The sequence below is a fragment of the Meles meles genome, chromosome 9, assembly GCF_922984935.1.
Source record: "Meles meles chromosome 9, mMelMel3.1 paternal haplotype, whole genome shotgun sequence".
NCBI classification, from domain to species: Eukaryota; Metazoa; Chordata; class Mammalia; order Carnivora; family Mustelidae; genus Meles; species Meles meles.
The window spans coordinates 77,052,782-77,061,903 of NC_060074.1; the positions used below are offsets into that span (position 1 = coordinate 77,052,782).

The 9,122-nt window shown below is 40.8% G+C and overlaps 1 pseudogene; it reads right to left on the reverse strand.

The window, feature by feature from the left end:
- Nucleotides 1-1,577: 1,577 nt before the first annotated feature.
- On the reverse strand, nucleotides 1,578-4,915 carry LOC123950432 (annotated as a pseudogene).
- Nucleotides 4,916-9,122: the final 4,207 nt, after the last annotated feature.

The following is a 9,122-nucleotide window of genomic DNA, read 5'->3' on the forward strand; positions in this document are numbered from 1 at the left end:
ACTTAGACAAGTTGACGTTTGTCTCTACAACATTAAACAATTACAGGTTACCTGTTATGGGTTATTTTTACTGGATTTCCTGCCCCATCTCTGCAGTGGTCTAGAGACTAAGGTATATGATTATGAAAAGACAAGGATTGGTCATCAAATGAATGATATGCACAGAAGTACTGAAGACAGTAAAGTGAGGGGTAGGAGTGGCGATAGGGGCTCTGTTGGAGTACCAAGAAGGCTGAAGTGAAGAAGGGGCCATTGAGCTGAAACTAGCTTAAAAATTAAATAAGGAGAAGACAATGAGTGGTAAGACTTATAACAATAGAAAAGGTGCATTTGGTAGGTGATGTACTGAGAAATAGTTGTAGGAGAACAGTTGCATTGAGAAGGAGTGAGATATAAGTCTGAAAAAGTGAATTTTTTTTTTTAAATTAGAAAGAGAGCACCTGAGTAGGAGGAAGGACAGAGGGAGAGGGAATGAGAGGATCTAAAGCTGACTCCTCACCTAGCATGGAGCCCAATGAGGGGCTTGATCTCATGACCTTGATATCATGACCTGAGCCAAAATCAAGAGTCAGACGCTTAACCAACTGAGCCACCCAAGTTCCTCGGGAAAAGTGCATTCTTAAAAACCAGTAGTTTCCTTGAGACTTATGGGGCACATCCAACTCCTTCTACCCCAGGGTCTTCAAAATACATGCTCCTGAGAATAAAAGTACCAGTGTACAGAGGGAAGTCCCTCTCAACGTCCATGAGCTTATGTTCCTCCCACAAAGGTTGAGAGGGGCCACAGTGCCAGTAGGGACTTGCAGTACCCCGGTCTCCAGCATGCTACGAAGGCACACGTGTTTGTTGTGTCTTCTTACAGTATCAACTTTATTCGATCGCAAGGCAACGTTAACGTAATTGTAAAGCAGTTTCAGTATTTCCAACTCAGTGACATTTCAGTGTGGCTATTTATTTAGTAAATAAGCAAGTAACCTGTACACCCATTGTGGGATCAGACTTAAAACCCCAAGGTCAAGAGTCGACGCTCTTCTGCGTGAGCCCCCCTCACTACACATCTAAATTGGCTTCCTACCCATCACACAAAGCAAAGGTCAATACAAAGTCGCATAACAAACAGGGTAGAGCAAGGGCTAGGAAGTTAACCAAATGTGAAGTGGGTCCCTGCATGCATGGTGGAGGTGAGGCCTGGTTTCTGTGTCCTGGACGGCTCTTGGCACTTACAGCTGCTTCTGTTCAAGCCGTGGAGGGTCTCTTCTGCTCAGAGATCACTTGGGCGGAGCCCCCAGTGGCAGTTGCCTTTCTGATGTGGTCGGAAGTGAAAGGATCTGTATCTGGAGAGTCTGACAGTGTGCTGCAGAAGTTCTCCCTCTTTGAAGGAGCTTTGTCAGTCTTGGGCCTTTGCAGGCCTCTGTGGTTCTGTGCGTTGTTCTGGGTATCTTCAGCCTGGGCTGGTTTTGGAGATAGCTGGTCTTAGCCGCAATGCCCTTGGCGGCCTGCACCGCTGCCTGACATGAGTGACACCATCTTGCTGTCTATAGCAGCAAAGCAAATCCCCTAAAGTTGCATGGTCCCTATCAGGCATTCCCTCTCTGGTCACGCCACCATCCGAGGGCTTTGCTGACTCCTCTCACCTCCTCCCAGGTTTTCCCATCTTGCTGATTTCCCCATCCTCCTTCACTCTGACCTTTCCTCATTCCACCTAGAGGGGAAAAAAACAAGAAATCTTTCTCTTTGAGCTTCCCTGTCCTCACGCGGTGTTGCCGGCTAACACCGTGCTCTGTGCCAAGGCGGGAATAACCACACAAGCACATTTTCCTGAATAAAGACAGTCTCTCCTGAGGAGAAATTCTGATGCCTGCTATTAAAGTCCTACAAAAAAATTAACCTCATTATACCTATAATGTCAAACAAGGATTATAACAAAATGTATTTTCTCTTCTTCCTCCTCACCTTTTCCTGTACCTCAAGCTCTCTGCCTCCACTAACTTGTACACTCTTCCTACTTTCTTTTTCTAGGCAGCAGTCATTTTATTTTGGGTGATTGGGGTCCTCTGTCTCCCTCCTTCTTCTTTCTCTCCTCTTCCCCTTTCCTGTCTCCCTTCTGTCTGTGTGGTGCTGAGAAGAGAGCTATGAAATTCCCCCTGCCAGCGAAAGTCACTTAAGACTTGATGTCCTTTAAAGTGGTCCCTGGAAGCAGCTAATATTCATTACTTGTTAATGACTTCTTGCCCAACATGATGTGAGTTTTATATTCACAAGCATCCTCTTATTTAATCATTTCTATAATCATGCAAGAGAGGTGTAATTATCCCCATCTGAATATATGTGAGAATATAAGATGGAACCCAAATGGGAAAACGGGTCTAAGACAGTACAGCAAAATCAAGGCAAAATAAGGATTTGAAACCCACTGTCTCCAGGCATTTGGAAGTAAGTTCATATGATTCCTAACGATTTTCTACTATTTCAACTTCTCTTCCAATTTTTTTCCTCAGTCTTTTGCCCGAGTGAAAGAAGAACTGTAGCTGTGTGAATGCGAGTATAACCACCAGCATGTCATTCTGGAATTACTATTAAAATTTAAATCCTTGTACAAACATGCCTCATATTAATGATCCTTTTTATGCATTTTTCTGCACCAAAATCACACAAAGCACCTAACCAGTTTATCTTTGCTTTTCCCTTTTCTAAGGCTTTCCTAGAGTGTATCTTCTGTTATTCAGTTCAGACTTCTTCCTCTCAGCTTTCACATCTATTCTCAGTATATCTTTTAAAACACTATAGTATTAGGTCCTCCAGAGAAACAGAACCAATATGATGTAGGGAAACACACAGATAGATCAAAAACAAGAAAGGTTTATATTAAGGAATTAGCTCACATGATTTTCGGGAGGGTAGCAAAGGCAAAATCTGCCAAGGAGGCTGGCAGGCTGGAGACCCAGGGAGGAAGTGCCTTTTCTGGGGATCTCATCCTGTTTTCTCTTAAGATCTTCAACTGATTGAATGTTTTCTCTTAAGATTTTCAACCTACGGGGCATCTGGATGGCTCAGTGGGTTAAAGCCTCTGCCTTCAGTTCAGGTCATAATCTCAGGGTCCTGGGATCGAGCCCCGCATCCAGCTCTCTGCTCAGTGGGGAGCCTGCTTCCTACTCTCTCTCTGCCTGCCTCGCTGCCTACTTGTGATCTCTATCAAATAAATAAATAATCTTAAAAAAAAAAAAAGATTTTTAACCTACATTTTGGAGGGTTATTTGCTTGACTCAAAGTCTACTGACTTAAATATTAGGCCCATCCAACAAATTTCTTTACAGAAGCATCTAGAATACCGTTGAACCAATTAGCTGAGTACTGTGGCCTCACAAAGTTGACACATAAAATTAACCACAACAGCTACTTACCCCTGAGCTGTTGCTTTTACTCAGGTTACAGGAAAAAAAAAAAAAAAAGAAAAAAAGTAGAAAAAAGAAAAAAAAAAGTCCTGAAACATCCACACCAGATTCATTGCAACGAGAGAGGATTTGTCACCCTGGGCAGGGGGGAAGGGGGAGAGACTTACTTTTTTGGTAGTACCATTCTGCATTGCTCGATTTTTTTTAAGAATGCATTGGGATTAACATTAGTTATATTTTCAAATTAGTTTTGAGTCAAAATAACGCATACATATCGTTAAGGTAAAATAATACTACAAAGCTAATGGGGAATTTCATAGGCCTCTGTTCTACCCCTCCCCACCCCCGATTCCCGGTTCCCATAGACGTTGACTTTTAACTCTTTCATTCTGGTTTTGAACTCTGTTTCCAATAGCACATTTATACTGCTATTTCTTGGCTTTCCAGTTTGAGACATTATCTCCTGACAGGACGTTCTATCGTGGAACATGGAGTTTACCATCACCCTCCCGCAGGCCCTCTCCGGGTTTCCCTCATTTCATTCTCCCCAGACCATATCACATTTGGCTTAACTATCTCTTCAGTGTTAAAGTATTATGGCAGTTTCCACAGCAAAGCTCTATAATAGTGTATGATTACATTTCCTTTCTTATACAACTTTTCTCCCTGAGAATTCCCTAATTGTATATGGTTTACTTTTCTACGTTCTTACTGTTAACTCATTTTTGAACTGTTCGGTAGCTCTCTAAAACTCTTTCTAGAATTTAGCACGTAGCTAATGGATCAGTTTCCATTCTCCCTTCAAAATCCACACTCCTGGACTCTGTCTTCCATTCCCGTCTGAATCATATAGTACTTATCATTTAATAATTTCTTCCTCGTTCATTTTATCTGAATTAGTTTTCTGGAACTCTTATTAATGGATATGGGAACTCCTCTCTTGTTTGTTTTGTTTTGTTATTTCTTCTCTGTTAATTTCAGGGGTTTTCTGTTTGTTTTTTTCTTTTCTTTTTTTCCTTTTTTTCGAAATGCACTTGTTACCATTTAATGAATCTCCCTCCTTGGGGCTTGGAGCTACCAGGACACAGCGCACCCTCCCCTCCACACAAACACACACCCCTAATCTTCTCAGCTCTTCTACTGAAGAATGTGGTCTTCGTGACTACAGGCTGTTTGGGGAGCTATCTCTTCCCTAAAACTCTGCAGTAGCCTGATCACACTACCTCGGTGATAGGTGCAGCTCCAGTCTTGGTTTTGGCAGCATTTGCCCGCATCTCTTTGCTGACTGTGGGCCACAGTTTATCAAGGTTGGCAGTTGGGCAGATGCTCTGGTTCCTCTTTCAGTGGTAATGACTCATACTGGCTTTTCCAGAGTAACCCAGGTGATAGTCATCGAAGTTGACCCTGTGGTGACACCTGCCACCAACATTACCCCAGCCTGCTTGGTACTTCCTGTGTTTGCCAACGAGTCCCTAGCTCACGTTGCCCCGATGTTTCCAGGTCTTCCTCAGTCGGGATGGCATGTCGGGATCTCAGAGGCAAAGCTGTTTTTATTTTCCAGGAGTCTTCCACATTACCTCCTGGCTTTTGTTGAATCTTTTATATCTGTTATATTTTTTAGTTTTCAGGAGCTCCTTATTACTCTCTGTATGTTCCTTTCTTTTTCTGGTATCCTCTTCATGACTGCACTGTCTTCTCTCTCTCCTTGCATTCTTCTTACTGCAGTGCTTACTGCCTCGTTCTGATTCTTCAAAACTCTACCATTCCCGCTTATTTGCTTTGGTTTCTGTCTTTCACATCAGAAGCTTCCCTTAAATGCCTCGTGCTTCTTGACTGTTCATATTTAAGAGTCAGTCACTAAAAAGCTGATAGGAAATTTTTTCGTGTGTGGTTGTGCTTCTTGACGGTGTGGATTTCACTAGAGGATGATCAGGATTTTCAATGGTAAAAACTGGTGAAAGGGCCGGTATATGTAGGATTTTTCTTTTGGGTTTAGTTTACTAATCCAAAGAACCTTCCAGTTCAGTAGGAGGATAATCTTGCTTGCCAGCATCTGAGTACAGAGTGGAGCATGGTGATGTTGGGGTGGGGTGAGGAATGGACTATTGCTACTGTTGATAGGCAAATACTTTATTTAGTATCCCTATTTTCCATCGATATCTTACCCTTTCTTTAGTTGTGGTTGTCCTGGATGTACTTACAGTATGCGAATAGTGGAAGGTTTGCACAGGGTAGTGGTGGGAGTCTAGGTGTTTAATTGCCAGTTGGACAAACTTAACTTTCAATGCTACATGACCAGGCTTCTGCCTTCAGAGGTACCAGATGCTTTTAGTTCTGAGGCCTTCCCATAGGCCAAAATATATATATATATATGTGTATATATATGTATATATGCATATATATAATTTCGTTTTCCTATTATGTTTTCTAATTTATGTTTGATGATTAATGTGAAAATGATAACACCATTTGGTGTGGTTTTAAATGTATGCAGAGAAAATGTTTAAAGCAATTATAAACAGGAAGAGAAAGTGATGTTTTAGGGAGATAAGTTTTTTATATTTCACTTGAGCTGGTAAGAGGTTGACACTGGTAAACTGTGATGTTATGTGTAGCTGATATAAAACAATCACTAAAATGATGTGCTAAGAGAGAAACCCAAAAACACAATAGATGAATCAAAATAAAATTCTAAAAAAATGTTCAAGTAACTCACAGGAAGGCAAGAAAAGGAAAAGTAAGAAATTGGAAACAGAACAAAAAATAAAATGACAGACTTACACCTTGTCATATCCATAAATACACTAAATAAAACCACTATACCAATTTAAAGGCAAAGATTGGCAGAGTAGATTAAAAAACATGACCCAAGGGACACCTGGATGGCTCAGTCAGTTAAGCAACTGCCTCTTGATTTCAGCTCAGGTCATGATCTCAGGGTCGTGAACAGTTAAGTCTATAGCAAGTATCCTCATGAACAAAAGAGATACAGGAACATTTCAAAATACTCAGAAACTAAACAATACACCTCTAAATAGTGCACGCATCAAAGAGGAAGTCTTAGGAGGGATTTCAAAAAATTCATCAAACTGTGTGAATATAAATACGTAACAACTTCTGGGACACAGCTGAAGCAATGCTGAAAGGAAAGTTTATAGCGTTAAATATTTATATTCGAATATATTAGAAAAAAGGAAAAGTATTAAATTAGTGATATAAGGATATAACGATGATAAATTAGTGATATAAGTGTCAAGAAACCAAAGAAAAGCAAAATAAACCCAAGCAAGAAGAAAGGAAATAATAAAGAGCAGAAATCAATAGTATTGAAAAGAGAGAAATCAATACAAATAAAATAGCTGGTTCCTTGGAAGGTTCAATAACATTTACAAACCTCGAGCAAGACTGACCACCCTCCCCAAAGAGAAAAGACACAAATGCTCAATGTCAGGTGGAATGGAATGAGAGATACCACTACGCACCCTACAGATCTCAAAAGAGAACACTATCAGTAACACTACAGACATAAATTTTCCAAGTTGGATGAAAATGAAATGAACAAATTTAGAAAAATTTAGAAGATTTGGAAAAATTTAGGAAAAAAAAATTACAACTCAATTAGAAATAGATAACTTGAGTAGCCCTATGACTATTAAGAAAATTTAATTCATAATTAAAATACTTCCAAAAAAGAAATCTCCTGGCCCAGAAGCCTTTATTTTTTTTTTAATTTATTTTCAGTGTTCCAGAATTCATTGTTTATGCACCACACCCAGTGCTCCATGCAATACGTGCCCTTCTTAATACCCACCACCAGACTCACTCAACCTCCCATCTTGCTCCCCACCAAAACCCTCAGTTTGTTTCTCAGAGTCCACATTCTCTCATGGTTCATCTCCCCGTCCAATTTCCCCCAGCTTCCCTTCTCCTCTCTATCTCCTCATGTCTTCCATGCTATTTCTTATACTCCACAAGTAAGCGAAACCATATGATAACTGGCTCTCTCTGCTTGACTTATTTCACTTAGCATAATCTCTTCCAGTCCCATCCATGTTGATACAAATATTGGGTATTCATCTTTTCTGATGGAAGCATAATACTCCATAGTATATATGGACCACATTGTCTTTATCCATTTGTCTGGCGACTGTGGCCATTGCTGCTATGAACATTGGGGTAGAGATGGTCCTTCTTCTTTTTTTTTTTCTTTTAAAGATTTTATTTATTTATTTGACAGAGAGAGAGAGAGATCACAAGTAGGCAGAGAGGCAGGCAGAGAGAGAAGGGGAAGCAGGCTCCCCACTGAGCAGATAGCCCAATGCGGGGCTCGATCCCAGGACCCTGGGATCATGACCTGAGCCGAAGGCAGAGGCTTTAACGCACTAAGCCACCCAGGCACCCTGAGATTGTTATTCTTTTCACTACATCTGTATCTCTGGGGTAAATACTCAGTAGTGCAATTGCAGGGTCATAGGGAAGCTCTATTTTTAATTTCTTTCTTTTTTTTTTTTAAGATTTTATTTATTTATTTGACAGAGAGAGATCACAAGTAGGCAGAGAGGCAGGCAGAGAGAGAGGAGGAAGCAGGCTCCCTGCGGAGCAGAGAGCCCGATGCGGGGCTCGATCCCAGGACCCTGAGATCATGACCTGAGCCGAAGGCAGCGGCTTAATCCACTGAGCCACCCAGGCGCCCTCTATTTTTAATTTCTTAAGGAATCTCCACACTATTCTCCAAAGTGGCTGCACCAACTTGCATTCCCACCGGCAATGTAAGAGGGTTCCCCTTTTTCCACATCCTCTCCAACACATGTTGTTTACTGTCTTGTTAATTTTGGTCATTCTAACTGGTGTAAGATGGTATCTCAATGTGGTTTTGATTTGAATCTCCCTGATGGCTAACGATGATGAACATTTTTTCATGTGTCTGTTAGCCATTTGTATGTCTTCTTTGTAGAAGTGTCTGTTCATGTCTTCTGCCCATTTTTTGATGTGATTATCTGTTTTGTGTTGTTGAGTTTGAGGAGTTCTTTATAGATCTTGGATATCAGCCCTTTGTATGTACTGTCATTTGCGAATATCTTTTCCCATTCCATGGGTTGCCTCTTTGTTGAGGCAGGAATCCATCAGACTCTTAGAGGAGAACATAGGCAGTAGCCTCTTTGACATTGGCCACAGCAACTTTTTTCAAGATGTGTCTTCAAAAGCAAAAATCTAACCAAACACGGGGGATCTCTATGGTGAAAACTACACACTGATGGAAGAAATCAAAGATCTATATAAATGCAGAGACACACCATATTAACAGATTGGCAGACTTAATGAGCAAACGTCCAGTCTCTCCAAATTGATATTTGTGTTTTAATTCAATTATCGAAATCCCAGCAAGGTTATTTGTAGACATAAGAAATAGTATTCTAGAATAAATACGGAAAAGCAAAGGAACTAAAATAGCTAAAACCATTTTATTTTATATTTATTTATTTATTTATTTGAGAGAGAGAGAGAGAGAATGAAAGAAAACATGAAAGGGGAGAAGTCAGAGGGAGAAGCAGACTCACCACTGAGCAGGGAGCCCAATGTGGGACTTGATCCTGGTACTCTAGAATCATGACCTGAGCTGAAGTCAGTTGCTTAACCAACTGAGACACCCAGGTGCTCCAAGCTAAAACCATTTTGGAAAAGGAGAATAAAGTGAGAGGAATTTGTGTACCCTGTTTCAAGACATTATAT